Raw genomic sequence first — 9,603 nt, forward strand, 5'->3', positions numbered from 1 at the left:
ACTTTTGTAAGTTGCGCTTTCACGACAGAGATTCCACGATAGTACTTGTATGAGGTGAATTGAAAAATCCTATTTTTTGTTTATCATTTTTACAATGTAAATATTTGTAATAAAAATAATATACACTTTGATTTCCATTATAACACAGATTACAATATATATAAAATATAGAAAACATGAAAAATATTAAATTTCAATTGGTATTCTATTGTATTACAGTGCGATTAAAACTGCGATTAATCGTGATTAATTTTTTTGAGTTAATCGTGTGAGTTAACTGTGATTGATTGGCAGCCCTACATTTTAAGCTCCATAAGAAGTAATGCTGCCTTCTGCTCTGGAAATAAGATGCTCTTTTGGGTGGAAAAATACTGAATAATGTTTGTAATTCTAGAAACCTTAGGGATCACACAAGGATTTCCTGGGCCTTTCTCAGCCCCTACTGGCTTACTACTATCAGTGTCATTTGTTATTTGTATCATTAGTAAGAGGTTTTTTGGCTGTTTCACAATGACTCAGCCACAATCAGTAATAATTCTATTAATATATTAGTTGCAGCCGAGTCCACACAAGGGACAGACTGCTATCACTTTCAGCATCTGCAGTACACTCACCTTCAATAATTTTCTTGGTTAAAATTCAGTAAATAGAGCTGACCTTAATTTCCCCAGATTGGATGCTTCATACCAAACATGACCATGATAGAGGGAAAATAATTCAATTTTTGCAAATTGTTTAACAGATCTTTTGATTATCTACGTTAAAAATGTCAAACTTGTGCTCCCCTCTAATTAGCGGTCCATTAAAATTGCACCCAATTTCAAGACTGGTTCAAAATGTCAGGTGAACAGCTTAAATGCTGTAAGTAAGACTGAGATTTGATCCTAAATTGTCCACTGTCCTTTGCAGAGGTCAACAAAAGGTCAAGATTCAACTTTAAAGGAAATGTTGAATGATTGGCACAATTTATTTCCATCAGCCGTCAGGGAGGCAGCATAGTCCAGTGTACAAGGCACTAGACAGAGTCTGGAGGTTTGGATTTTGTTCCCACCTCTGCTGCTGATCTGTTGTGAAACTTTGGGCAAGTCTCTTCACTTCTTTACTTCAGTTTCTAATCTGTAAAATGGGGATAAATGATGCTAACTTCCTTGGTAAAGCACTTTGAGATACGTTGGTGAAATGCACTACATAAGAGTTAAGTATTTATTATTAAATTATGAGCATCTATAGGAGAAAATTTATTACATTTCCTTTTTGAATTTTGTTAATCCTCGGTGCAAGAGAATATGCAAATCAATACTCCCATTAATAGGTGGAGTGCATTCTGGTAGCTGCGTACCGAGCATGCTTGCTTGCCAAGTTTTGACCCTAGTGGAGGCAAATCATGGTAGTAAACCTTGGCTACAAATTACTGCATTTTGACTTAAACTAAGGAAAGCACTGAACATGCTTTCCATATACAGGATCTAGTGAGCCGTAATTGTCATGCAACTACACCCCTCCATAGTATTATTCAGAGCAGTGAAACCATAGAGGTAAAATGGCATACCGAGAATACAAAGGTATCAGAAATTAGCATTGACCAAAATATTGTGAGCACTATAAGACATGCCAAAGGGTATTCCAGACGATCGAGAATTCATTCACTATGGAAATGAGAGAGAACCTCCGTCCCGCCAGTATTTTGGACATATGAATAGAATGCTAAAAAGAAGTGATGCCCACAGTCTCCGTGGTTAAAGATGGGCTCATTATAGGGAAAAACATGTGGCTAGCTAGTACATTTTAATGAAATCTGTTACAATGTATGGCAAAGTGACTCACCAGGTCATAAAATAGTGCTGATTGGGCCAGACCATTGTCCTAGTGGTGGTGCTTCTGGGCTGCTGTCGAGCTGGGATTTGATTTAAAGTAGCAACGCCTTTTTTCCCCAAAAAATATTTGGCAACTTCAGCCATTGCCGAATGTGGCTGCCCCTCTTCTGAGCAGTTTTTCTCAGACAGAGCATATAACACCCATGTGCCAGTTCTACCTTGCACCCAAACAAAGAGCTGGAATTCTTTATATTGGTACTGATCAAGAAAGCCTTGCATTTATTTGGTCCTTAGGTCTGAATTGGGGCTTTGCTACGGGCATTGAGCAAGGAGCAGTGCATAGTTATACTGGCCCAGGAGCAGCTAAGAAAACAGATTATGATTCAGACTCACAATCTGGTCCCAAATGACCCCTTTTACTCCAGGGTTGAAGGAGGAAGGCAACTCAACTCTGAGTTCAATTAAATAACTTGAATCAATATGATGCTTTAACTGATTATTTTAATTGTGTACAATAGACTGTTTGGATACCGATAACGCACATTATGTACATACACCCCCCAAATAATATAGGGACTTGGGTTTTGAAAACAGTTCAACTGTGGGGCAAGGGAACAGGTTCTTTTTAATTTGCCCAATTACTATGGGAAAGTTTTAGGGGAGGAGGCAGCAATCCATGAATCAGTCCGCTTGGTTCATTTAAAAATGTCTCTTCATGGCTTTTGTTCAAACCAGGAACACTATGAGCCACAAAGAAAAACAATTAGTTATTGACTAGAATACAGTATGGTTTAGATAGTAATGTTCCATTAAGTTTTTAAAACCTGTGAGCTACACAAATATATATGGGGACAGTGATGTGCTTCCAATCTTTTAATAAGGGGCTACAATTTAAAAAAAAAAATCCTTTAATGGAGATAAAGCATGGGGTACGTGAGCTTGGAGAGAGCTTGGGCAAGGGACTGGAGAAATCTAATCATTTGTTTTCCCATTTAAATAGAAACTCAAAATTGTATTCGAAGGAGGCTTCACCACTTGGCAAATAAGTTTATATTAAGTGCACGCACTGGCTGCTTCCTGAAAGACATACTGAGTATATTGATATTGTAGGAGGTTTCCCATTTGTGAATTGAAAGCAGCAGATCGTGGAGGAGAATGGAATGCAAATCTTCAGCAGGAGTTGCAGGCATTTGGTGCATTCCAAAGAAAAAGACTTTTCCGAAGTGACTAGTGATTTTGGTTTCAGAGTAGCAGCCATGTTAGTCTGTATTCGCAAAAAGAAAAGGAGGACTCGTGGCACCTTAGAGACTAGCAAATTTATCTGAGCATTTTTTCATCTAACATCTAACAAATTTATTTTGGGTGCTCAATCTGAGAAGCTGAAAATTAGCCCCCTTTGAAGAGGATGGGTGCTGAATGCTTTCTGAAAATCAGGCCTAGTCCTGGTGTCTCAAGTTGGGCACTCAAAAGTCGAGGCACTTGAAATCATTGGTCACTTTGGAAAATGTGGGCCTTGTTCTCCAGATGCATATTTGAGAGCCCTAAGGATAAAAGCCATCCCTGGCAGAAGTTAGTTTAGCAGCATCCGGAGAGTGTGTGAAATCCATCAGAGGGTGTGAAATCACAACAGCCCTCTTTCATTTGGCAGCAAGGCCTCCCTATCAGACATTGGTGTGTGGTAACATTTCATGCAGACTTTTTATCTCAGATGGGCTCTATGTAATCTTTACAAGATTGCAAATGGAATATAGGCTGGTTTGAGATTTTGAAGGGATTTCCAGTAAGGTGGTGTGTCTTAAAGCATCATAGCACTTGATGACTCGAATGGGAGTCAGGACAGTCTTTCATTTGAGATATGCAGATGATAATGATTGTCATCTTTGAAAGTAATTTACCGAACATGATGGAAAAAGAAAGATCACAGAGTCATCATCTATTTCAGTCCTATAATGAAATTCCCCACACTCATTCTCCCTCCCAAGGGATGACAGCAATGAGCCACCTCTCAGCTTCTATCACAGTTGGTGGTGTTGCCCTGCAGTGGACAGCTGCTTAGATTGTGTGATCGCTGAAAATCATAATGGATAATGAGAACTAAACCAGTGTCACAGTGGACTGGCTCATTTGGTCACTAAAGGTAAGAAAACATAGGAACACATTCAAATGTGAGCTAGGCTGGACTCTGATTTTTGGCTTATTAGGCTCCTGTGGCTTTATCAAACTGTGGGGGCTTTATAATCAAACAAATAGGGGATGGTGGCAACTAGAGATGTGAGATCCAGGGCAGCTTTTAGGAGCAATATGTCTTTCTTGAAAGAGGACCAACAATAGGGTTTTTACAGCTATTAGATGGAAAGAGGCAAACCAAAATGAAGAAGGCATTTCTTCAGGAACAAGCACCAGGCAGACAGTGATTTTTTTTAAATTGGCCAAAAGAGGGCCATAATCATGTAGACTGAGAAAACTGATTAGTTAAGCAAATCTAAGACTGAAAAGCCTACAGTGCAGGTGCTGATCTTGACATTTTAATAGGCATCCTCATGCTAGCCCTAACTTTGACTCTTCATGCTAATATTTCATATGTTAGAGGAAAAGTTCTGCCTGCATGCAGAGGGGCCACAAAAGACCCCAAATGCAGTGGAATTTCCATCCTCCCATTGCATAGGAGATTGGGATTCTGCAGCATCTTGTGCTCAGAGAAGCTTGGCTAAGTGCACAGTGAGTTGTGGGTAGACTAGGAGAGTAGTTCTTGGAGTTTTTTTTTTTTTTTTAAGGTAAACTTGAGCTCCCTTGTTGGTGCTGTTTTAGTGCATGAGATATAGCTGTGGTATCTCACCCATCCACTTGGATTGAGCTCATTTGGAATAAGGCTCTTCCCTTCTGTAATAAGAGCATCCATGCAGGGAGTTAATCAGGAACAGATAGTCTGCTTTAAATTCACACCCTTAATCCAAATTAATTTCTCAGTTCAGTCAAACACAGAGTAATAAATGTATAAGTGAACAATTTTTCACAGTGGGCACTGTTGTAGCTGTGTTGCTCTCAGGATATTAGAGAGATGATTCCCTCACCCACCTTGTTGCTCCAGTTTTTCACAGGACATTTACTTTTACCTGAGAACAATTCTACTGGTGAGGATTTTTCTTGTGTGTCCTTTTAAGTATCACTTCCCATCTTTTTGCTAGATACTTAAAAAAAACTAGTTGCCTGCTGTTCGTGTGGAAATCTCTCCCATGTATTTGATTCTCAGATTCCGTGTTGATGGAAGACGTATTAGGACCTAGGTAGATCAGAAACAATCTGTTCAGTGCACCATCTTCCTCACTTGCAGTCCACAACTTCTGTAATTGACAAGAAACCAGGATCCTGTTCTCATTGAAATCAATGGCTAAGCTCCTATTGACCACAATGAGAACATGATCGATCTTTAAGTTTCCCAGGCCCAACGCTTGTTAAGGACACTCACTGTATGTGGTCATTTAGTTCTTTCTTTCAACACTCTCACTAGCAGTGTTATAGAAAAGAGAACAGAGTGAGAGCTGTCAGTAAACACTAATATATCATTAAAAGAATTTATAATATTCTTTATATTGTAAGAATTCTGTGGGGGGTGTGTGTGTGTATAAATATAATTTTTTTAAAGAAGTCAGTTTCTTCCTCTACATACCAGACCCCGTCACAGCAAAAACAGTTCTTGTGTGTTGGAGTAAAGGAATACATGCCTCTGAAAGCAAATTGGTGTTATAAAGATCTTAAAACTTAATAGATTTTTACTATAAAATAAGCAGTCTTTAAACCAACTTTAGCAGTTATTACTGTACATGGAGTATAAAAACATCTGTCACATAACGCCTGATGAGGATCTCAAAGCGCTCTGTGAAGACTGCTAGGTATGAGCATCCTCAAGTTACAGTTGGGCAAACTGAGGTATGGAGTGTCATGTGACTTGTCCATTATGTCCCAACAAAGCAGTGGCAGGTTGCCTGACATCTAGATCCTTGTTTTAACCACTAGACGATGCTACCTCCCTTTCTGTGATGTGTATAATCACATTTACCATAAATGAAAAACAGGAGCCAGAATTTATTTGAACAGAGGTGATTTTTAAATCTAATCCAGACCCCCCACCCCACCCCCCCCAAAAAACAAAACAGTTATGCAATAAATGGAGTACTATTGAGTGGGTGAGGGAAATTCTTGGTGTTTTCTATCCTGCTTTACTTAAACATATCGTGCATGGCTAAATTTGCCTCATTAGTAATGTGCAAAGCTTTATTTTGCTTCAGAAGAGAAGCATTTGCCCATGCTAAGAACTCCCCCTTCAGCACGTCCTTCCTGCTCGTGTTAACCAAGAGTAACCATGCAGGCAGAGACTTTTTTTTTTTCCACCAGAAGAAAAGAACAGAAGTTGCCAGAGCTCATGAAATAGACCATCCCGATTAGATCAGCTGTCAACAGTCACTGCAGCTGGCTGTTTGTCAAAAATATTGTGGGCCAACATCAACTGTCAGATGAAAATCACAGAACTCCTGTATATCCTTAAGTTAAATAGAAATATCAAGGTGGAGAACTCATTTGTTTCTAAATGGCTAAGTGGGAGATTTTTTGAAGGCACAAAAAAGTTAGGCATCCAACTGCCACTGAAAGTTGATTTCCTCTTTTTGCCTTTGAAAATCTCCCTTTTACTGTCCCAAGTACCTTGCTTCAACCGGCTACTGTGGGGTAAGTAGTTCTAAAAACACACATTATGTACATGAAACCTTCCTCCCCATACATTAATACAGACATGTCTTCTGTGTTCTGCCTATTCAACAGGTTTTTAAAATTGCACAATAAGGCACCAGCTATCTGGTGAAGTTATGTCCACGTGTGCATGTGTAATCTGTGTAAAAAGAATATTAACAAGGTTGCAAAGTGAAACCCTCAAAAGTTAGGAAGTGCCAGAATTAAGGTAGTCTGTGCAACAGTTAAGAACATAAGAACGGCCATACGGGGTCAGACCAATGGCCCATCCAGTCCAGTATCCTGTCTACCAACAGTGGCCAACACCAGGTGCAACTTTAATGCAGCCCTCTTGTGTGTAAGCATTATGGTACAATCTTTGGTACATGATCAGATTATATTTTTTCCACTGGCCCCCTACCTCATTCAGTGCACTGGATGGACCAGCTCTTGGAATGAATCAGGGTTGTGTAGTGAAGGAGACTGTTGTCTTTAGGACCCCTGCTTCATTTATTTTCAGAAGCTGGAAGAGCTGTAATGAATGAGGCAGGGAATAGCAGGAAGAGACAAGACAGTTTCACAGTTAAGATAATTAATTGCTGCCCTGGGGAATTAGATTCTATTCCTGCCATTGTTCCTATGTGTTGCTGGGCAAGTCACTTACACCCAGCTTTTCATAGGTGGTCACTAATTGTGTTTCTCTCATTTTTTGGGTGCTTTACTAGAGACCTGGGTGTGTGGGCACCCACAGCGGCAACTGAAGTCAATGGGAGCTGAATTTTGAACATATGAAGTGGAGTACTCTGAAAAATCAGGTCATCATAAATTGAGCACCCAAAATTAATGGGTATTTTGACCTCTCTCTTCATCAGTTCTCGACCTGTAAAATGGGGATGATAATATCCTCTTCTCTCACAGCCAGGCTGAAAATATGTTCAGTAATGTTTGTGAAGCACTCATATTAGTCATAGGCATCATATAAAATCTCTTGAGGGGAATTATTAATTCTATCTTCAAAGTAGGGTTGGAATAGCATGTAGTACGTAAGGCCTGGGGCCACACATTGAACAACAAGGAGAAAATGAAATATCGAATAGCTTGTTCATTAAGTGAGCACTGTCCATTCTGTGAACTTAGAGGCAGGGGTACTGCAGAAAAAATGTGATCATGTAATTAAAGACTGTATCATAATGCATAAGCACAAAGGGGCCAAATTAAGGTTGTGCCACAAACGTGTCACCCCTCTAGACAACCCATCCCAATCTTGCCCTAACCCTTAGTCCCCGTCCCCTCCCACGCTCTACTTCACGCTCCTTGTGCCCAGTCTCCTTGCCTTGCTGACCCAATTTCCCTCACTCACTGACTCCCAGTCTCTTTCCCCACTGCTTTTGCTCCTCAGCTCCCAGGCATAGTCTCCTTGCCAGGTTAGTCCGTGCCCCCACTACTAGCCTCAAGTACCAGTCTCCATACCCCAGGAGTCCTTGTCCCAATCTACTTATCCAGCTTTCTCCCGTAACACTGTAGTTCTCACTCTCTTGTCCTTTCTTCACTTGAATCAGATGGTTTCCTCCTCCACATTGCCTGGAGGCCAGCAGGAGGGTCGCTGATAGCAAAGGAGAGAGGGTTCCCTGCTGTATGCAATGGTGGTGTAGCTGTGTCAGTCCCAGGATATTAGAGAGACAAGGCGGGTGAAGTAATATATTTTATTGGACCAACTTCTGTTGGTGAGACACAAGCTTTCAAGCTACTCAGAGTTGCTTTTCGAGTCTGGGAAAGGTACTCAGAGTGTCCCAGATAAATATAAGATTGAGAAGATAACATATATGCTAACTACTTATGCTAAACTAAGGGACTGTTATGGGGTCACTTCCCCTTGAATGATCCCTAGAATATGTGCTAATTACTTATCTGTATCGATCTTGTATTTAGCTGGGACACTCTGATTACCTTTCCCAGAGCTGAAGATAGGTTACCTGCTGTCAGTCCTAGTGCTCAGTCCCACCCCAGCCTGGAGCAGGCATTATAGGGAGAATCCAGCTTTCTCCCTGTAGCCTGGGGCTAGAATATGTTGAGTTGCTCCGTGGGGAAGGCACATGCACGGTCTGGTCAGAACTCTAGAAACTGTAAGAAGCTCTCTGAGGATGGAACTTTTAAGGATTTTAGCTGCCAAGCTGTAGTAAGTCTCTACTGAGAATGTGTGAATTACAATTTGTCAGAGGCTTAAAACTTGGTCAGATTTGCACAGATTTTCAAAGGGAAGATCAATGGCACATCTGACAGTCCACCACCTGCAATATTTCAAGTCCCATCTTCAAAGTATGAGGGCTTTCAAAAACAAGGTTACCAAAATGTATTTAACATTGAAAAACACTGTTGCTTTCCCTACTCTTGTTTTCAGAAATGGCCCAACTGTTGCAGCTGAAATGTTACCAAAACACACAGCCTGAGGCAAACCCCTGATATGGAAAATTTTAGGCCAAATGGTCAAAGTTTGGCAAAGTTATAAGCAACTGAAAATAGGATCTTATAATGGGATGTGTTGGGCAAACTTAATAATAGGCTTTGCTACCACCACCACCACCCCCCCCTTTTTTTTTTTTGTTAAACTTCATCTTCACTATTGTAAAGAGGTGCATCCCTCCAGCACAGAGACATCAAACTGCTGTGATTCTAACTGAATGTCTTTGTGATTCTTTTTAAATAATTCTCCTTCCCCCCCCCCACGCCCCCTGCCCATGGCATTTTAAGATGTCACACAGCCCCTTATCTCAGAGCAAGGGCTCAGCTCAGTTTATCACCTGTAGCTGTGTATCCTCCTGCATGCAATGACCCTGATCTTCAGAGATGCTGAGCACCCACACAACCATTGAAGTCAGGGGAAGCAGCAGGTTCTTGGAACCTCTGAAAATTAGGCCCCAGAAATCTAGCATTAATGGATTTCCCAGAATATATAGGGCGGTGAAGAGTCCCCCTCCACACCCTGGACCTTGTCCTAGGCAGGATAAGCATGCATTTTATCCCACTAAGGAATACCGCAGTCTCACTGTGGTTCAGGAGGTTCATTGGC

This window comes from Caretta caretta, chromosome 2 (genome assembly GCF_965140235.1).
Source record: "Caretta caretta isolate rCarCar2 chromosome 2, rCarCar1.hap1, whole genome shotgun sequence".
Classification (NCBI taxonomy): domain Eukaryota; kingdom Metazoa; phylum Chordata; order Testudines; family Cheloniidae; genus Caretta; species Caretta caretta.